The sequence below is a fragment of the Bos grunniens genome, chromosome 22, assembly GCF_055505025.1.
Source record: "Bos grunniens cultivar Pamir isolate PY7600 chromosome 22, Bosgru_T2T1.0, whole genome shotgun sequence".
NCBI classification, from domain to species: Eukaryota; Metazoa; Chordata; class Mammalia; order Artiodactyla; family Bovidae; genus Bos; species Bos grunniens.
Genome location: NC_141186.1, coordinates 3,360,122 through 3,382,846, shown reverse-complemented (window position 1 = coordinate 3,382,846; position 22,725 = coordinate 3,360,122). Strand labels below are relative to the sequence as shown.

Here is a 22,725-nt window from a genome sequence, read left to right as displayed (position 1 = left end):
CCAGCCGGACATCAAAGATGAAAAGAAAAAAAAAGTGATACCGAAAAATGCAGCCACACTCTCAAGAAAATTATGAAGCTAGAAAAGGACCATTTCAAATTCTATCATCTTCACGTACAAACAGCATTTTCATTCATCAAATACTAAGCAAATACAGAGTCCATAGCCGGTCCCACTGTTTGCTGCGTCTCACCTTTCACACCGAGCAGCAGAACCTGACTTCTTTTGAAAAGCTGCAGTGCTTACATTAAATTCTTTTCTTTCCCTCTCTGCCCATGCATAATAGTCACTTGACTCCACAGAAAGGAAAATTCGACAACCCAGGGCATTACTGACAATTCTTCAAAAACAGGCAGGACCAAAATAGCACAGAGGAAAGCACAGCACTGTTTGGTCTATAATACAAACCTGTAAGAAGCGTGGAATGGAGAAAATGGTCTTTATCATCACCTGTGCAATAATGAACCAGGAGAGTTTTCGAGGAGGAAGATGTCATTTAAATAGAAGTCGTAAAACAAGTGAGCTGGCAAGACAGCTGTACATTAAAGGAATTCTTCCCCTGGTCTCTCTTCTAAAGCACTGTCGAAGCATGCCAGAGATTAAAATTATTCTTCATGGATAAAAAAGGGTTTTAATTACATAGTCTTATAAAGATGAATTAACCAATATAAGTTAATTGAGTACCAATTATGTGCTCTGCTTTCTACTACATCTTTACAAAGTAATAGAGGAAGCGTTGTTCAATTTCAGAAAGCTACAGTCTGATTAGAGTCATCAGACCTTGGTGTCAAAAGCAAAATTTTAGGGCAAAACAACAAAATGTAAGTTGTCTCCAGTAGTTATATGACGTAACTCACGGTTGTGTGATCAGACGTGGTATGAATTTAAGGGGACAGGATGGCACCATGAACTTGGCAGACTGAAATGGGCCTTGCCACGAGGTTACAATTTCTTGCATCTTTGCAGAAGAAAGAACAAAAGAACCGGAGAGGTCACAGGAATGGAAGCTGACGGCAGACAGGCTCGAATCCTCTGGGGAAGCAGACAAGAGCAGCAGGCTTGGCAGCTCCCTGAGGCCAGTTCCCAGCTGTTTAGGTCTAGGCCCAGGACTTTTTCTATATTAGGCTGATTATATCTATGGTCACATTATACATCTATGGGAACTTCTGCCTAATACCCTTCTTCTCAGGCTAGTGGCAATGGACAAGTTTACCCACCTCTTCTCCTTTTTTTTTTTTTTTCCTTTTTCTTTTTGGGGCTTACAATGGGCCCTCCTAGTCATTTTTAAGTGTACATGTCAGTGATATTAAGTACATTCATATTATTGTGCAAACACCACAACCATGCATCTCCAGATTCCTTTCATCTTGCAAAACAGAAATTTTGTTCCCATTCAGCAATAACTCTCACCCCCCTCCACCCAGCCACTGGCAACCCCCATTCCACTTTCTTTCTCCTTTACAATAAAAAGTCTACCATTTCCCCCTGTGCCCCAGCCTCTAGGAACCATCATTCTACTCTCTGTTACTGTGAGTTTGGCCTTTCTTTTCTTTTTTCGGTAAAACTTTACTTACAAGATCATGCAATATTTGTCTTTCTCTGTCTGGCTTATTTCACTGGGTATAATGTTCTCCAGGTTCATCCATGTTGTCATTAATGGAACAAATTTCTTCTCAGACTACAATATCCCATTGTGTGTGTGTGTGTGTGTGTGTGTATCACATCATATTGCCTTTATATATTCATCCATCGACTGACACTTAGATTGTTTCCATATCTTGGCTATTGTCAGTAGTGCTGCGATGGACATGTGAGAGCAGACATTTCTTTGAGGTAGTGATTTTCTTTCCTCTGGATACAGACCCAGAAGTAGAATTGCTGGATTGTATGGTAGTTCTTTAAAAAATTTTTTTTGCAGAACCTCCATACTGTTTCTCATTGGTAACCAATTCACACTGGCTGTACCAATTCACATTCTCATCAACACTGCAAAAGGGATTCTTTTTTCTATCCTTGCCAAGACTTGTTATTTCTAGTCTTTTTGATAAATGCCATCCTAAAAGGTGTGATTTGTATTTCCTTGATGATTAATGATGTTGAGCACCTTTGGTTGTATCTGTTAGCCAACTGTGTCTCTTCTTTGGGAAAAGTCTAAACAGATCCTTTGCCTATTTTTTAATTGGGTTTCGGGTTTTGTTTGTTTGTTTTTGCTATTTAGGTGTAAGAGTAATATTAACATTTTATCAGATACGTGGTTTCAAACATTTTCTCCCATTCCATAGGTCGCCTTTTCATCCTGACTGATTCTTCTGCCATGTAGAAACACTTGTTTATTTTTGCTTCTGTTGTCTGTGTTTTGGGTGTTACATCCAAACAAATCACTGCCAAGACCAATGTCAAGGAGATATTCCCCAATGTTTTCTTCCAAGAGTTTTATAGATTCAGAGCCTACATTTTAAGTCTTTTAATCCATTTTGAGTTGACTTTTGTGTATCGTGTGAGATGAAGGTCCAATTTTATTTTTTTACCTGTGGATATTCAGCTTTCCAACACTACTTATTGAAGAGATTATTACTTTTCATATTGGGTACTCCTGATAATTTTGTTCAAAGTCAGTTGACTGTATCTGCAAGGGTATATATCTGGGGTCTTGATTCTGTTTCACTGATCTATCTGTCTGTTTTTGTGACAATACCATACTATCTTGATTACTACAGACCTCTAATACAGTTTGAAATCAGGACATATGATACATCCAGCTTTGTTCTTAATCAAGATTGCTTTAGCTATGTGGGGTATTTTTGTGGTTCTGTATAAATCTTAAGACCATTTTCCTATTTCTGTGAAAAATGCAATTAGAATTTTGATAGAGGTTGAGTTGAATCTGCAAATCACTCTGGGCAGTATGGACATTTTAACAATATTAATTCTTCCAAACTATGAGTATGTGATAGCTTTTTCTTTCTTTGTGCCTTCTCATTTTTTTTTTTTCCTTTCAACATTGCTTTCTTCAGGCACAGAGAGCGCTGCATGGCTAAAGACCAATCTGCTACCTCCGTTTGAGTACACCTCAGAGCTGGAGCAGTGCATTAACCCTGAAATTCCTCATCGGTCACTGCCTTCTCAGCTGCCGCCTGCTCTTCCCTTTCAGTCTCTTCAGGATCTCTGTAGAAGCAGAGATCAGGCATGACCTCCCATGGGTGTTCATGAAACATGGTGCCACACATGTGCAGAACTTCCCAGGCGAGCATCCACCCACATCAGCCCCCCTGAGGGCGTTCCCTTGTTGTTGCATGGGATGGCAATGTCCAGGGAGTGCCGAGGAAAGTCGGAGTTACACAGTAGTAGGTAGGCAGGCTAACAGGGAGGTTTCTGTGAGAGGCTGGTGGGCAGCCCTGGGATCAGTAACTACCAGAAGCCTTGGCTCCTGGTAGGCTGTCTGAATCTGGGTAGTGAAGGTTCCAGGGATGAAGCAGCCAGCAAAAGGAGTAGCTCCAGTAGCAGCAGCATCCTGGAGGATATGACACGGTCACCAGCTGGATTTTCATTGGCAAAAATGGCACAAGCTGCTAACAGAAGTTCCTCCCAGGTTCTCTTCAGATTCATGATGGAGATGCCACCATGCTTCCTCTTGTAGATGTACTGTTCCATTTGGGAGTCAAGGTAGGTGCCACATAAGTGGGTTCCTGCTGCAGGGAATTTGAGGACATCCTGTTCCTTCATTTGCAGGACATTAGGGACTCCTCCCCTTTAAGTTACAAGGGGGAATCCAGAATAACTCTGTATGGACCCCTGTCTGGGTAGCATGGAAAGGTGGGAGTGACTATTACTTTAGCTAATTAATAATGTCTTTTCAGCAGCACATCAAAAGATCACATATCATAATCAAATGGGATTTATCCCTGGAATGCAAGGATGGTTCAACATATACAAATGAATAAATGTTGATACAATACATTAACAAAGTGAAGGATAAAAATCACATAATCGCAATCACTGCAGAGAAAGTATTTGGCAAAATTGAGCATCATTTTGTAGTAAAAAATTCTCAATTAATTAGATAAAAAGGGATTGTACCACAACTTAATAAAAGAAATGTAATAATAGGCCCACATCTAACATCATACTCAATGGTGAAAAGCTCAAAGCTTTTCCTTTAAGATCAAAACTTGATCTCAGGGTACCTGCTCTCTTTGTTTCTATTCAATATGGTAGAGAAAGTCCTAGACAGAACAATTAGGCAAGAAAAATAAATAAAAAGGTATTCATTTCAGAAAGGAAGAAGTACAATTGTGTCTTGGCTATCGAATACATGATCTCATATATAGAAAACCCTGGAGACACCACTAAATATTGGTTAAAATTAATAAACTCAGTCAAGTTGCAGGATGCAAATACAACATATAGAAATCAGTTGTGTTTCTATACACTGAAAACAAGCTATCTGAGAAAGAAATTAAGAAAGCGATCCCATTTACAATAATATCAAAAAGAATAAAATGTTTAGGAATAAATTTAACCAAGGAGGTGAAAGAGATAGGAGAAGAAGCAACTCCGCTAACAACGCAAACACTTCTCTTCTTGTCTTGAATACGTACATGAACCTTGGACCTTGTTGGCAGCAATCTTATGAAGGAGAGAAAACAAGCAAGAACATGAAAAGCCCATATAGGAAAGACAGAATGAGAAGACAGAAGGCCACTAATGCTGTCTTTGAAATAAAGGTTCAACCCTAAGTCCAGATTTGTGCTGCAACAGTGAATAAGTGCTGAGCCTCCATTAGTTTATATTGCTATGTCCCCTGCAGCCAAAAGCACGCCTAACTCACTCACCTGCCTCCATAACACCAAGTCTATAAGGATGCCTCAGGAAAAGCTACCTTCTTCATGCCCTGACCCTCAGGCTACTGTTAACTCTTCAAATTCCTTCCTGGGATTTTTTAAACCGAACCTAGAAAGAAAAACCAGTCCTCTCACATGCCTAAAGGCTTACAAATGTTAAACCTGGGTCTCCAACAGCACTGATTTTTGCACTGAACAGGATTACTGTCTACAGACAGAAACATAACTGTCAGTGTGCATATAAAGGAAGCATGGAGGTCAGTTCAGGTGGGCCCCGGTTCCCTGGTGCCAGCAGCTCCTGAGCAGCTGCACTGCTGCCCTTCCTACAGTTTGCTGGGCTAACCATGCTTCCAAAGTGAAAGCGATAGTCACTCAGTCGTATCCAACTTTTTGGAACCCCATGGACTGTAGTCTGCCAGGTTCCTCGTCCATGGGATTCTCCAGGCAGGAATACTGAAGTGGGTTGTCATTCCCTTCTCCAGGGAATCTTCCCGACCCAAGGAACAAACCCAGATCTCCTGCATTGCAGGCAGATTCTTTACTGTCTGAGCCACTCTTTGAGTTCCCATAAATCCCTCCTTTGACTAAACTAGATTTGAGTTAGTTTTCCTTAATTTATAAACCCAGAATGCAAGCTATGTATTTCAAATTCTTCCCAGAAGAACTTTCTTATAAGTTTTCCATTAAGCTAACATGAGAAGTACAAATTTTCCACAGTTTCCATAAGAAAAAGGTAGAGCTCATCTTTTCCCTTAAATCACCCTGGGAAATGCTATGATTATTTTGCATTCAAATTCTACCTCTAATCTTAGCAGTGTAGTGACCTTGGGTAAGTTATATAACCTCTCTGGACTTCATTTTACTTATCTCTAAAGTAAGGATGACATGGACTTCCCTGGTGGACCGGTGGCTAAGACTCCATGCTCCCAATGCAAGGGACCTGGGTTTGATCCCTGGTTGGGAAATTAGATTCCATGTGCTGCAACCAAGAATTTGCATGTTGCAACTAAAAAAAAAAATCCTGTATGCTGCAACTAAGACCTACCCAGTCCTGCCAAATAAATAAATAATGACTATTTTAAAAGTTGTTCATTGAAACAAATAAGGATGATAAACTGTAACTAACTCAGAGTGTTTCTGAGAATTAAACAAATCAACACCTATAAAATTTTAGAATGATATGAAGTAACAAATATGAACTAATATTCTTGGGCCTACATCAAAATCCTGAAAATAATGAGATACATGATCCATGAAAAATAATAAGTGATCTTTCAGCTATAGGTCCAACAAATTAATCTTTTAAGAATCTACTATTTTTGTAGCACTTCACAGTGCTTAAGCAGCTTATAACTGTAATCAGAGGCTTCCCTGGTGGCCCAGATGGTAAAGAATCTGCTTGCAATGTGGGAAACCTGGGTTCAGTCCCTGAGTCAGGAAGATCCAACTGTAATCAACCTGTGCTATGCTGTGCTGTGCTTAGTCACTCAGTCGTTTTCAACTCTTTGTGACCCCATGGACTGTAGCCCGCCAGGCTCCTCTGTCCATGGGGATTCTCCAGGCAAGAATACTGGAGTGGGTTGCCTTGGCCTCCTCCAGGGGATCTTTCCAACCCAGGGATCAAACCCAGGTCTCCCACATTGCAGGTGGATTCTTTACCATCTGAGCCACCAATGACGCCCTCAGTTCAGTTCAGTTCAGTCGCTCAGTCGCGCCCAGCTCTTTGCCACCCCATGAATTGCAGCACACCAGGCCTCCCTGCCCATAACCATCTCCAGGAGTTCACTCAAGACTCACATCCATCAAGTCGGTGATGCCATCCAGCCATCTCATCCTCTGTCGTCCCCTTTTCCTCCTGACCCCAATCCCTCCCAGCATCAGAGTCTTTTCCAATGAGTCAACTCTTCGCACGAGGTGGCCAAAGTATTGGAGTTTCAGCTTTAGCATCATTCCTTCCAAAGAACACCCAGGGTTGATCTCCTTTAGGATGGACTGGTTGGATCTCCTTGCAGTCCAAGGGACTCTCAAGAGTCTTCTCCAACACCACAGTTCAAAAGCATCAATTCTTCAGGGCTCAGCTTTCTTCAGAGGCAAGTAAATCAAAGATTCAGGAAATCTGTATCATCTGTCCACTAGGGTATAACTAGAACTTGAACCCAAGGTTGTATGAATTACAAGACTCAACTTCTTTCATAATACCATACAGCCTCAGGACAAGGAAACATTCAAACTTTTGGTTCTGAGCAGTAAACTAAGATGATTACAGTAGACAAATAAGGCCTAAGATGATATTTTAAAACAAAAATTAAGCCCAGACAAAATGACCCTTGAAGAATCTCTTAATTCATCTATAAATGTCTTGCACTTATTTCCTTGAAAGCACAAAAGCCAAGAATTGATTCTTTTAGGTTTCATTTTGTTTTGTGTTTTAAAAAATCTTTGAAGGAGGGCATACATGGAACCCCATGGGGAAAAGGGACATCTTTTGTAAGTTCTACTTCTGTTGAATTTGTATAGCTGAATTTGTACCAGAATAACATGTGATATTACTTCATGGTGACCACTGTTTAGGATGGCACTGTCTTCACTGAAGAGCGTGGCTGCCCACTCAGGATACAATCATTCAGCTTCCCTCCAACCTTCGGGAAGGACGAAACAGCCAGCTCAAGGTCAAGGACAGAACAAAAGAGAAAAGTACAAATGTTCAAATATTTCTGTTTTCTCAAAAGAGTTAAGTAATTACATATTTGCCTTCTCACACAATGGACTGCCTTCACACACCTTTAGGTTTGAATAAATTTTGAGATTCTAGCTAATACTGCCTATAGAACACATAGGTTTTCTAATCACCACTCTGGCTCAAAATCCCACAAATCATAACAGGAGAAAAAGATTTAAGGCAAACAAAACAAAAGAAGAGAAGAACAACAATTAAATTTTGAAAGCGGGAGAAGAACCGAAATGAGCAGACCAGAGGAAATGTTTCAGCAGTGAGGAAACCTTCTCCAAGAGGATTGTATCATGAGCTCCCAAATGACTCAGGATGGGGGACAATGGTTATGAATGAAAGATGTTGGTAGGTAGAGAACAAGGAAATGGCTGAAATCCAAAAAACAACCAGATCACCCAGGCTCCCTCCATCAAATCCTTTATGCTTTCACCCTATCTCACACACCCAAGGGCATCTTCTTGGCAGGAGTAACAAGAGCTCCAGGCCTGCCCACCTCTTGGAGCCCCAAATATTCACAGAACACACCTATGCAGTCTTAACCCCATCAAAGTGAAACTCGGCCAGTGGTGTCCAACTCCTTACAACCCCATGGACTGTAGGCCACCAGGCTCCTCTGTCCATGGGATTTTCCAGGCAAGAATACTGAAATGGGTTGCCATTCACTTCTCCAGGGGATTTTTCTGAGCCAGGGATTGAACCCAGATCTCCCACATTGAGGGCAGATTTTATACCATCTGAGCCACAGGGAAGTCCAGACCCCACCAAACTTGGGCTTTATCCTCCCATTTAATTGGATCTTTACTTTCTCACTGCAGCATCCCCTGGAAACATTTTATTCTTCACTGCCCTGCACAGCTGGTCTGCAGACACTCATTTCAGTCTTACAGCTGAAGTAGAATTTTCTGTCTTTTGCTACCTAGCAACTTGGGTGAAATAGAATTTAATATCCTATCACACTTACATAATCAAATATTATAGGGCTAAATGCTGGCTCTCAGAAACATCATGACACACCTGTAGTAGGAGAAGTGTCTGACTTGGGGTGAAGGAAAGAGCTAAATCCTTATTTTCCAAAGGAGAACATCAATATAGATAATGAAAGTGAAGGTGTTAGTCACTCAGTCATGTCCAGCTCTTTGTGACCCTATGGATGGTAGCCCTCTAGGCTCCTCTGTCCGCGGATTCTCCAGGCATGAATACTGGAGTGGGTTGTCATTTCCTTCTCCAGAAGATCTTTCCACCTCAGAGATCAGACTTGGGTCTCCTGCATTGCAGGCAGATTCTTTACGGTCTAAGCTACCAGGGAAGCGCAAATATATATTTATTTGGTTGCGCTGGGTCTTAGCTGCAGCATGTGGGATCTAGTTCCCTGACCAGGGATCGAACCCAGGCCCCCTGCATTGGGAGCTCAGAATCTTAGCCACTGGACCACCAGGGAATCCCTCAGTAGATAATACCCCAAACTAAAAACTACATCAAGAGATGGGAGTGTACACCGAAAGATGAATAGATAAAGATGTGGTATACACACACACACACACACACACACACACACACACACACAAAGGAATACTATTCAGCCATAAAAAAATGAAATAATGCCATTTGCAGCAACATACATAGACCTAGACATGATCATATTAAACGAAGTAAGTTAGAGAAAGACAAATACCATACGATATCACTTACATGTAGAATCTAGAATATGACACAAACAAACCCATCAATGCACAGAAATAGACACACAGACACAGAGAGGAGAGTTGTGGTTGCCAGTGGGGAGCAGAGTGGGGAAGGGCAGGACTGGGAGTTTGGGATTAGCAGATGCAAACTGTTATGTATAGGATGGATAAACAACAAGGTCCTACTGTATAGCATAGGGAACTATATTCAACATCCTGTGATAAGCCATAACAGAAAAGGATATTTTGAAAAGAAGGCATGATCTGATATATATATGCGTGTGTGCATGCATGCTAAGTCACTTCGGTTCTGTTTGATATAAGCACAATGTTGAAAATCAACTCCACCTCAGTGGCATTTAAAAAAAGAAATGGGAGTACAAACTTGATTTTTGGAAATATAGAGGTAAAACAGAAGAAAGAGCTCCAAAAGCTGGACGCAGCTGCTCCGGGGTCCGGGAATGGAGTGGAGAGGGCTACTGTTTGAACGATGAGTTCTGCACAACTGAGTGACTTTAAAGTTACATGTAATCTTGAAAAAATAAAAAATCAGACAAAAATAAAATACATAGGGAGGAATCTGTTCCCTCTCCTAAACTGCTAACTTCATGTTCAGTTTCGCTTTCACTTTACAAGGGTAAGTCACGTCACGATGTCAGAGTTCAGTTCAGTTCAGTTCAGTCGCTCAGTCATGTCCGACTCTGCGATCCCATGAACCGCAGCACGCCAGGCCTCGCTGTCCATCACCAACTCCCGGAGTTCACTCAGACTCACATCCATCGAGTCAGTGATGCCATCCAGCCATCTCATCCTCTGTCGTCCCCTTCTCCTCCTGACCCCAATCCCTCCCAACATCAGGGTCTTTTCCAATGAGTCAACTCTTCGCATGAGGTGGCCAAAGTACTGAAGTTTCAGCTTTAGCATCATTCCTTCCAAAGAAATCCCAGGGCTGATCTCCTTCAGAATGGACTGGTTGGATCTCCTTGCAGTCCAAGGGACTCTCAAGAGTCTGCTCCAACACCACAGTTCAAAAGCATCAATTCTTCGGTGCTCAGCTTTCTTCACAGTCCAACTCTCACATCCATACATGACCACTGGAAAAACCATAGCCTTGACTAGACGATCCTTTGTTGGCAAAGTAATGTCTCTGCTTTTCAATATGCTATCTAGGTTGGTGATAACTTTCCTTCCAAGGAGTAAGCGTCTTTTAATTTCATGGCTGAAATCACCATCTGCAATGATTTTGGAGCCCCCAAAAATAAAGTCTGACACTGTTTCCACTGTTTCCCTATCTATTTCCCATGAAGTGATGGGACCAGATGCCATGATCTTCGTTTTCTGAATGTTGAGCTTTAAGCCAACTTTTTCACTCTCCTCTTTCCCTTTCATCAAGAGGCTTTTGAGTTCCTCTTCACTTTCTGCCATAAGGGTGGTGTCATCTGCATAGCTGAGGTTATTGATATTTCTCCCGGCAATCTTGATTCCAGCTTGTGCTTCCTCCAGCCCAGCGTTTCTCATGATGTAATCTGCATATAAGTTAAATAAGCATTTCTGCTTTATTGACTATGCCAAAGCCTTTGACTGTGTGGAAACTGTGGAAAATTCTGAAAGAGATGGGAATACCAGACCACCTGACCTGCCTCTTGAGAAACCTATATGCAGGTCAGGAAGCAACACTTAGAACTGGACATGGAATAACAGATTGGTTCCAAATAGGAAAAGGAATCCATCAAGGCTGTATACTGTCACCCTGCTTATTTAACTTATATGCAGAGATGTCAGAGTGGTTAACCACAAATGCACATTTTAAACAAGTTTGAGAAATCCACACAGAAACATTATAAACTAGGAGATGACGCGTCAGTCCATAAAGTCTTTCCCAAATGGATTCTTTCACACGGTGAGATCCTCTAATAGATCTAAACCGATTCAACCAATTTTAACTGTAATTTATACACCTCTTTACAGCAATATATTCATTGAAGGTAGAAAAGGAGGTGTTCAAACTTCAGCTCCCACACTATCACACTGGGGAGGATGACATTATGTGAGATTACCACCTTAAGAAACTTGAAACAGTTGCTGCTTATACTTCAATCAAAATATACACTTCTCAGTATTTCTCTGAATGAGGCGATCTATCCATTATGACACCACTTAAAGCTTGTGGGTTAAAATGAGTACTTTGTGAATGGTTTCTCACCTTTAGAGCAGTTCTGAAACACAGAGTCACAAGCATTATCAGAAGTGTGATCAAACTCCCTGAGGACTACGGCAAATAACGGGCTTTAGTGAAGCTGACTGTTGAAACCTGTGTTCACTGTCACATTCAGCTATTTCCCCCACATCCACAGAGACTGTCCTCAGATCACGCCTTGTTTGATAACTTCTACTGCCTGGGATGTGCTGAAGATGTTCCAAACACTCAGATTTGCTTTTCATTACATCACAGTGGTTTTTGCTTCCTGTGTTTAACTGTTTAAACATAGGTTTCAAATGATATTTTTTTCACCACAAAGGAACACGTGTCTAAAAGTTCACTGCATGCACTCACAAGATTTCCCATGTACATTTTCATAGATTTATGAAGATGCCTGGAACTACTGAAATCTCTGGGCATATGCCAACCATGGACACCAAATTTCTACTATGAACTCAGATTAAAATTCAGAACTGCACACAGACTAGTTTACAGAAAGTTCTAAATCCTGTCATCAATTTTATTCTTTTTATACTTTTAAGAAGGCAAATCATGTAATATTTAAATCTAGTTTTCACAAAATTATATCCAGCCTCAGATAGTGATTGAAATAATTGAAATCATCGCTTTTAAATTGAACTGAAATTAAACCGTTTCAGATAGTGCCAGTATGGATTAGCATGATAGCACATTCATCGTCATGTACTAATGGCTCTATTCAGATATATGGTGTGTGTGCTCAGTCGCTCAGTTGTGTCCAGCTCAGTGACCCCATGGAATGTGGCCCCCCAGGCTCTTCTGTGCATGGAATTTTTCAGACAAGAACACTACAGTGGGTTGCCATTTGCTACTCTAGGAGAATCTCCCCAACCCCAGGGATCAAACCCACATCTCTTGTGTCTTCTGCATTGGAAGATGGATTTTTAACCGCTGTGCCACCTGGGAAGCCCCCATTCAGATATATTACAATTTTATCTCCATATCAGTGAATTCTAAAAACTTACAACAGAAAGAGTTTTAAAAGGCTTTTGCATTATCCCATACATGTTTGAGACTGCACAAGAAACACAGTATTTTTTTTTCCTTATAACTTTATCCAAGTGTACTGGGCTGTCCCACACATACATATAGGCTTATAAAATCATTCTCCTAATCAGTGATGAAAATGAATAAAATCAATTAATACAACACCGTAAATCAATTCAGTTCAGTTCAGTCAATCAGTCGTGTCCGGCTCTTTGCCACCCCATGAATCGCAACACACCAGGTCTCCCTGTCCATCACTAACTCCTGGAGTTCATCCAAACTCATGTGCATCAAGTCGGTGATGCCATCCAGCCATCTCATCCTCTGTCGTTCCCTTCTCCTCCTGCCTTCAATCCCTCCCAGCATCAGGGTCTTTTCCAATGAGTCAACTCTTCGCATGAGGTAGCCCAAGTATTTGAGTTTCAGCTTTAGCATCAGTCCTTCCAACAAACATCCAGGACTGGTTTCCTTTAGAATGGACTGGTTGGATCTCCTTGCAGTCCAAGGGACTCTCAAGAGTCTTCTCCAATACCACAGTTCAAAAGCATCAATTCTTTGGCACTCAGCTTTCTTCACAGTCCAACTCTCACATCCATACATGACCACTGGAAAAACCATAGCCTTGACTAGATGGACCTTTATTGGCAAAGTAATATCTCTGCTTTTTAATATGCTATCTAGGTTAGTCATAACTTTCCTTCCAAGGAGTAAGCGTCTTTTAATTTCATGGCTGCAATCACCATCTGCAGTAATTTTGGAGCCCCAAAAAATAAAGTCTGACACTGTTTCCACTGTTTCCCCATCTATTTGCCATGAAGTGATGGGACCAGATGCCATGATCTTCGTTTTCTGAATGTTGAGCTTTAAGCCAACTTTTTCACTCTCCTCTTTCACTTTCATCAAGAGGCTTTTTAGTTCCTCTTCACTTTCTGCCATAAGGGTGGTGTCATCTGCATATCTGAGGTTATTGATATTTCTCCCAGCAATCTTGATTCCAGCTTGTGCTTCCTCCAGCCCAGTGTTTCTCATGATGTACTCTGCATATAAGTTAAATAAGCAGAATGACAATATACAGCCTTGATGTACTCCTTTTCCTATTTGGAACCAGTCTATTGTTCCATGTCCAGTTCTAACTGTTGCTTCCTGACCTGCATATAGGTTTCTCAAGAGGCCGGTCAGGTGGTCTGGTATTCTCATCGCTTTCAGAATTTTCGACAGTTGATTGTGATCCACACAGTCAAAGGCTTTGGCATAGTCAATAAAGCAGAAATAGATGTTTTTCTGGAACTCTCTTGCTTTTTCCATGATCCAGCGGATGTTGGCAATTTGATCTCTGGTTCCTCTGCCTTTTCTAAAACCAGCTTGAACATCTGGAAGTTCACAGTTCACGTATTGCTGAAACCTGTCTTGGAGAATTTTGAGCATTACTTTAAAGTAAACCAATACAATATTGTAAAGTAATTAACCTCCAATTAAAATAAATTTATATTAAAAAATAAAGTAAATCAATTACACTTCAATAAAAAATAGATGAATAACAACAACAAAAAAAGAAAAGCAGCAAAATCAAATCAACAATGAATGATACATCATCATTATCATAATAACACCAACACCAGGCTCTGGTCCCACGTTTCTAGCATAAACCTGAAGGCATGTGTGTTAGTCGTATCTGACTCTGTGCAACCCCACAGACTGTAGCCCTCCAGGCTTTTCCGTCCACGGAATTCTCTAGGCAAGAATACTGGAGTGGGTTGCCATGCCCTTCTCCAGAGGAACGTCCCAATCCAGGGATCGAATCCTGATCTCCTGCCTCGCAGGCAGATTCTTTACCATTTGAACTACAGGTAAGTCCCAGTCCCATAAATGATCTCCTTGGAGCTAAAAGAAGATAGCAAAATTGGTCATTAACCTAGCTTCCTGAGAAAGTGGTGCAGTGTAACTAGAATTTGAGAAAGTGCTAAAATGTGTCACCAGCATCTCTCAAGTATAAGGCTCCAGTGAGAAAGTGAGTAAGAAAGTCCCAAGAAATGCCTCTTGGAATGAAGTCATCCTCCTTCTATCCACAGCATTCAGGCCGTAGATCCTTATCAGGAAACACACTCCAGGTGCCATCAATGAACTTGGGGACCATGAGCTTTGAGAACAGCCAGCTGAGCAAGGATGCAGTGCGTGGGCCCTCTTCCGTAAGTCCCCACGCCTAGAGCATCGCTGCACCTCCCTTCTCACTCATAGGAGGCCTATACCCTCCCAAAGGAGGAGAAGCCTTGGAAACCCAAAGGGCAAGGAAGGCAAGGATGACTCACGAACATGATCCCTCAGGTGGATAAACCAAGTGATAGAAATGATATGATAACACAGACAGATACCCCAAAGGCAACTGATAAAATTCAGCAATCATTCCCAATTAAAATACTTTTCAAATTGTTATAGTTGCTACTTCTCTAACATAACACCCTTAATACTGAGAGTTTAAAGAAACCTCATTGAAAGGAAGATTGGGGGAAAAAAAGAAAGATGAAGGTTAGAAGTGTCAGGCAATTCAGAATAAGAAAATGAAGTAAGTGGCAAACATGTTTTGGAGGTTGTTGGCAACACGTATCAAAAGGCCTTTTACTAATCATTTCCATGTCTAAGATTTTATCCTCTGAGATAAGCCACCAGAGGTGTGCACATACATCTAAGGGCCTATCAAAATGGTAGATGAGACAGGTGTAAACACAGAAAAAAGCAACTGTAAAGGAATGTATGTGTGTGTGCCAGCTACGTGTTAACAGTAAGCAGCCATTAAAAATGTCACCAATGCAAAGGAAAGTGATTGCAAAGGGGCGGAGTATATTTCAGCGATAGGAAAGTTCTGTATCTTGATTGTGGTGGGAGTTATACAACTGTGTACATTAAACACACTGATAAGACTATACATTTTTAAATGAGTGAATTTCATTGTATATAAATGATAACTTTATAAAGCTGATTTTTCAAAAGGAGTCTAGGTATAGACAGGGCTTCCCATTAGAGTGGCAAGTGGAAAGTTGCATGGAAGATTTTGTAGATGCAAGCAAGGGTGAAGAATGGGAGTAATTAATGAAATCAACCTACTGTGTTAGGTTTGATTATAATAGAACCTACCCACTGCCAGAGCTTAAAAATTTGCCATTAATAAATAATCTGTTGCTTCAAATTAAATGTCACCCAAACTACATAAGGATATGAATTAATGATTACTATACTTTAAGTAAAATAAACTGAATAATACTATGCTCTTTATTCTGGTAAAAAAAAAAAAAAAACACACCACATCCATCTGTGCACAGACATGCATAAAACAATGTGCCTAAATTTTTAACAGGCAGTAGTATAAAATTATAAGCAATTTCCAACCTTTATATTACCTAAGTATTGTCCAATATTTATCTAGAATAAACACATATTCCTCCTAAATTCTAAAGAAATAATACATTTGAAGTGTTTAGGAAGTGTCCCAGTAGGAGATCTGTCGCAAGCTCAAGAGGCACGCTAGAATCTGGTCAAGTGTCAATGAAAAGGCTTCCTCCAAGTGACACAACTGATACAGGGGCAAAAATCAGATTGCAATGAGGACCGAGCGCTTGGAGATTCTTGGTAAACCAGGAGGGAATCATCGGAAAACACACAAACACAGACTAACAGCTAGATCATGTTGCCAGAAAGAAAGACCGTTACAGGTATCTATCAAAAAGGGAGTGGGAAGCAACCTGAATGTACACCACCAGACAAACAGGTAAAGAAGATGTGGTACATACATACAATGGAATATTACCTAAACATGAAAAAGAATGAAACAATGCCATTTGCAGCAACATGGATGCAGCTAGAGATGATTATACTACACAAAGTAAGTGAGCCAGAAAGACAAACATCATGTATCATTTACATGTGGAATCTAACAAAATAATACAAGTGAATTATTTAGACAAAAGAAAAAGACTCACAGAAACAAATTTATGGCTACCAAAGGGGAAAGTGGAGGGAGGGATAAATTAGTGAGTTGGGATTAAACTATACACACCACTAGAGATAATCAACAAGAAAGGAGTATGTCAAGGCTGTATATTGTCATCCTGTATATTCGTCAAGGCTGTATATTGTAATCCTGTATATTCGTCAAGGCTGTATGTTGCCCCATATATTTAACTTATATGCAGAGTATATAATGAGAAATGCTGAGCTGGATGAAGCACAAGCTGGAATCAAGATTGCTGGGAGAAATATCAGTAATCTTAGATATGTAGATGACACCATCCTTATGGCAGAAAGTGAAGAAGAACTAAAGAGCCTCTTGATGAAAGTGAAAGAGGAGAGTCAAAAAGCTGGCTTAAAGCTCAACATTCAGAAAACGAAGATCATGGCATCTGGTCCCATCACTTCATGGCAAATAGATGGGGAAACAATGGAAACAGTGACAGACTTTATTTTGGGCTCCAAAATCCCTGCAGATGGTAATTTCAGCCATGAAATTAAAAGACATGCTTCTTGAAAGAAAAGTTATGACCAACCTAGACAGCATATTAAAAAGCAGAAACATTACTTTGCTAACAAAGGTCCATCCAGTCAAGGCTATGGTTTTTCCAGTAGTCATGAATGGATGTGAAACTGGACTATAAAGAAAGCTGAGCACCAAAGAATTGATGCTTTTGAACTGTGGTGTTGAAGAAGACTCTTGAGAGTCCCTTGGACTGCAAGGAAATCCAACCAGTCCATACTAAAGGAGATCAGTCCTGAATATTCATTGGAAGGACTGATGCTGAAGCTGAAATTCTAATACTTTGGCCACCTGATGAGAAGAACTGACTCATTTGAAAAGACTCTGATGCTGGGAAGGATTGAAGGCAGGAGGAGAAGGAGATGACAGAGGATGAGATTGTTGGATGGCATCACCAACTCAATGGATGTGAGTTTTTGCAAGCTCCAGGAGTTGGTGATGGACAGGGAAGCCTGGCATGCTGCAGTCCATGGAGTCGCAGAGTCAGACACAACTGAGCAACTGAGCTGAACTGAACTGCAGCGTACAGGGAACACTGTACTCTGTAACGGCCTATTCATTTTTAAATGGGTGACTTTTACTGTATATAAATGATAACTCTATAAGGCTGAATTTTCACAAGGAGTCTAGGTATAGATACGGTAACTAGTAGAAAGTTGCATGAAGATTGTGTAGTTGCAGGCAAAGGCGAAGATTTGGAGTAATTAATGAAATCAACCTACTGTATTAGGTTTCATTACAATAGAACCTACCCATTGCTAGAGCTTAAAAAATTGACATTAATAAAGAATCTGTTGTTTCAAAATAAATGTCACCCAAACTACACAAGGATATGAATTAATGATTACTGTATTTTAAGTAAAATAAGCTGAATAACACTATGCTGCTTATTCTGGTAAAAAAAAAAATCCACATCCATCTATGCATACACATGCATCAAACGAGCTTAAGTTTTTAACAGGCAGAAGTTTTAATGGGCAAAAGAATCTGAAAAAGAATAGATAGATCTATACATATAACTGACTCATTTGGGTGTATATCTGAGACTAACACAGCACTGTAAATCAGTTATGCTCTAATAAAAAATTAAATGTAAAGAAAGACGGTGTGATGGTCATCCCAGATTCAAGTGTCCAAAAACCAGCAGGAAGGATGGCTTGGTCGATGGTCCCACACCTTCTCCTATTGACCAGGGCCAGCTCACTGGTCCAAACATGCTCAGCACAGACAAGATGGTGAAGGGCAAGGCCACCAGAGGCAGGCACCAGACGCAGGGCAGTGGTCGTGTCCTTTGCACTCGTGCATCCGGCTGCAGGCCTTGGGAGAACTGCAGCTAGAAACCTAGTGGTAGGGGCCCGCACAAGGGCATGTCCACACGATCCTTGATCACCATTCAGAAAGCAAAGCACGGCCGTCAAGGTGAAGTTCAACACTCACACACCATGACTAAGAACCCTGCAGCTTATAAGCCTCACCTATTGGGAGAGGAAAAAGATGCTTCCAGTAGGCATGTCTCTCTGTGCACAGAAAACAAGGCACTCAAGCCAGAGCAGACATGTAAGAAAGTGTGTTCTTAGAGGCTAGACAGTGCCGTCTGAAAAAAAATGGAGAGAGAGGTTTAAACAAAAGGTGGAAACTGCTCCCAAAGGCCTCTTGTCCAGAAAACAGACTGGATTGTTCAGAAAGGCTCCTAGGAATTTTATGAAGATCTAAAGGGTAAGACATTTACTCAGCAAAAATATATGTATACTTTAAAACTTCCTAGTCCCGGTTCATCTCTTGTTCATGAGTTCTAAGAATAGCATTCCAAGAATAGAGGTGAAACTCTTGAGATCAAAAAATGGGGCCAAAAGTCTAACATGATTTCAAACAAGTGAGTTATATTTTTTAGTTTATAAAAAGGAAGTGATCTTTTTTTTGCATGCTGATGTACAATTATCAGCTTCCCAGGTGGCCCAGTGGTAAAAAATCTTCCTGTCAAGCAGGAGATGCAGGTTTGACCCCTGGGTTGGAAAAGTCCCCTGGAGGAGGACAGGGCAACCCTCTCCAGTATTCTTGCCTGGAGAATCGCACGGACAGAGGAGCCTCACCGACCACAGTTCGTGGGGTCGCAAGGAGACACGACTGAGTCACAGAGTACACATGCACGCGTGGAAAAAGCAAGCGAGTTTCAGCTTGCGTAAGTGAGTTAACCTTTTTCTACATATTCCTCCCTCCATTCAATGCTGAAGTCCTCATATATTTACATCGCCCATCAGAGCACTTTCTTTTGCAATGGTCTAGGACAGACATAGAGGAAAACAACAGAATAAGAAAGACTAGAGATCTCTTCAAGAAAATTACAGATACCAAGCAAACATTTCCTGCAAAGATGGGCTCGATAAAGGAAAGAAATGGTATGGACCTAACAGAAGCAGAAGATATTAAGAAGAGGTGGCAAGAATACACAGAAGAACTGTACAAAAAAGATCTTCATGACCCAGATAATCATGATGGTGTGATCACACACCTGGAGCCAGACATCCTGGAATGTGAAGTCAAGTGGGCCTTAGGAAGCATCACTACGAACAAAGCTAGTGGAGGTGATGGAATTCCAGTTGAGCTCTTTCAAATCCTGAAAGATGATGCTGTGAAAGTGCTGCACTTAATGTGCCATCAAATTTGGAAAACTCAGCAGTGGCCACAGGACTAGAAAAGGTCAGTTTTCATTCCAAAGAAAGTCAATGCCAAAGAATGCTTAAACTCCCGCACAATTGCACTCATCTCACATGCTAGTAAAGTAATGCTCAAAATTCTCCAAGCCAGGTTTCAGCAGTACGTGAACTGTGAACTTCCAGATGTTCAAGCTGGTTTTAGAAAAGGCAGAGGAACCAGAGATCATTGTGCCAACATCCACTGGATCATCAGAAAAGCAAGAGAGTTCCACAAAAACATCTACTTTTGCTTTATTGACTATGCCAAAGCCTTTGACTCTGTGGATCACAATAAACTGTGGAAAATTCTTCAAGAGATGGGAATACCAGACCACCTGACCTGCCTCTTGAGAAACCTATATGCAGGTCAGGAAGCAACAGTTAGAACTGGACATGGAACAACAGACTGGTTCCAAATAGGAAAAGGAGTCCGTCAAGGCTGTGTATTGTCACCCTGCTTACTTAACTTATATGCAGAGTACATCATGAGAAACACTGGGTTGGAGGAAGCACAAGCTTGAATCAAGATTGCCGGGAGAAATATCAATAACCTCAGATATGCAGATGACCCACCCTTATGGCAGAAAGTGAAGAACTAAAGAGCCTCTTGATGAAAGTGAAAGAGGAGAGTGAAAAAGTTGGCTTAAAGCTCAACATTCAGAAAACTAAGATCATGGCATCCGGTCCCATCGCTTCATGGGAAATAGATAGGGAAACAGTGTCAGACTTTATTTTTGGGGGCTCCAAAATCACTGCAGATGGTGATTGCAGCCATGAAATTAAAAGACGCTTACTCCTTGGAAGGAAAGTTATGACTAACCTAGATAGCATATTAAAAAGCAGAGATATTACTTTGCCAATAAAGGTTCATCTAGTCAAGGCTATGGTTTTTCCTGTGGTCATGTATGGATGTGAGAGTTGGACTGTGAAGAAAGCTGAGTGCCAAAGAATTGATGCTTTTGAACTGTGGTGTTGGAGCAGACTCTTGAGAGTCCCTTGGACTGCAAGGAGATCCAACCAGTCCATCCTAAAGGAGATCAGTCCTGGGTGTTCATTGGAAGGACTGATGCTAAAGCTGAAACTCTAATACTCTGGCCACCTCATGCGAAGAGATGACTCATTGGAAAAGACCCTGATGCTGGGAGGGATTGGGGGCAGGAAGAGAAGGGGACGACAGAGGATGAGATGGCTGGATGGCATCACTGACTTGATGGACATGAGTTTGTGTGAACTCCAGGAGTTGGTGATGGACAAGGAGGCCTGGCGTGCTGCGGTACATGGGGTCGCAAAGAGTCAGACATGACTGAGCGACTGAACTGAAGTGAACTGCACAGGACAGATGGGCTTCTCCACCCTGGCACTGTGGCATTTGGGCTGGCTAACTAATTGTTGTGGGCAATGTTCCTGTCCATCACATGACGTTTACAAGCATCCCAGGCCCAACCTACTAGATTCCACCAGCTGCCTCCACTCCTGTGGCTGTGACAACCAGAAGTGTGTAAGGGGAAGGGCAACCCACCCCACCTGCATTTGAGAACCACATACTTGGCCGCATTTTGACCACACATGGGATATTTCAAAGTCTGGATAATATAGACCATCACTGGGGACTTCATAAACCTCAGTGAACTTGCTTAGAATCGAATTTAAAGAGAATAACAACATGCTTTTTAGTTTTCTGCTGTGATTTAACCTAATTTGAGGAAAATGTAAAATTTACCAGAGGGTGTGTTGAAGGGTAAGTCTTTTATCATAAAAATAAGACCATCTCATAAATTTTACAGGAAGTTTCAGTCATTCCTTTGTGTTTCCACAGCTGGCAAGAAAAGTAGGACTAGGCTAGAAGGCAGAAGTATAAAATCCCGTTACCAAGACAAACCACTGCATAATCAGCAGGTGTAGGTTATGTTAGAATGAGCGTACCTATATATCACCAATGGATTCTCCATTATATGCATGTAAGAGTGTTCTGTTTGGTGAAAACAGCCACCAGGTGTGAATAAAGGGGTTACTGCCCCAAAATTATTCCATGGAAATATATTTAAATCTTGATTCTCTTGCTCTAATCTGTATTCATCTCTCTCTTTTTTTTTTTAAGATAATTTTTTTGGCTCTAATATACACTTCAGACCCTAAGCACCTTCTGAGACTTTTGCCTTCAGACCTTTACATCATTCAGGGGCATCTTTCAAGATGCTAAAAAATTGTATTCCTTCACAAATCACATTCCCTTGATTTTTATACTCTAAACATCTAATCCTCACCTATCAAAACCTTTCAGTTTAGATTATTATAACATTTATCATCAGTTATTATTCATTACTATTGATTCAGAGAAACTTTTAGCTATTTGGGTTACTTCTCAAATTTTTTTCTCTCATTCTTTCTAAAGCCTGAATTTTTATTTTCCACCCTGTACTCTTCTTTATTTTAAGTTTATTTGACTTTTTCCAATTTATTATCTTTTCATTTATTTTAAAAATTTATTTAATTGGGGGGTTTATTTTATTTATTTATAAATTTAACTAATAAAGTAATAAATGTAATTTATTTTAACCTGAGGATAACTATGTTACAATATTGTGATGGCCTCTGCCATGCATCACCATGAACCAGACACAGGTATTCTTGCATCCTTGCCTCCTGAAACCCCCCTCCACCTCCCTCCCAACGCCCTGGCTCCAGGTGGTCACAGAGGCTGGCTTAGCTTTTAACTGGAACATAACTGATTGACAATGTTGTGTCCGTTTTGGCCGCACAACGATGTGAGCATAACTGATTGACAATGTTGTGTCCGTTTTGGCCGCACAACGATGTGAATCAGCTGTAGGTATGCATATATGCCCTCCCCCGGGAGAAGCCCCCTCTCACTGCCCCCATCCCACCCCACCAGGTCATCGCAGAGCACTCAGCTGAGCCCCCGTGCTGGCAGCCGCTTCCCCCTAGCTTCCAGTTTACACGCGGGAGTGTGTATGTGTGAGTGCTACTCTCCCAACTCACCCCACCCTCCCCTCCACCACCCCCGTATCC

General features: G+C 41.1%; 1 protein-coding gene and 1 pseudogene across 2 annotated transcripts in view; both read right to left on the bottom strand.

Moving 5' to 3' along the window:
• The window catches only part of LOC147347933 (uncharacterized), a 214,249-nt gene that overhangs the window by 121,702 nt on the left and 69,822 nt on the right, over positions 1-22,725 (bottom strand). The gene's annotated exons all lie outside the window — the stretch shown is intronic.
• On the bottom strand, positions 2,793-3,780 carry LOC147347934 (small ribosomal subunit protein uS2 pseudogene; annotated as a pseudogene).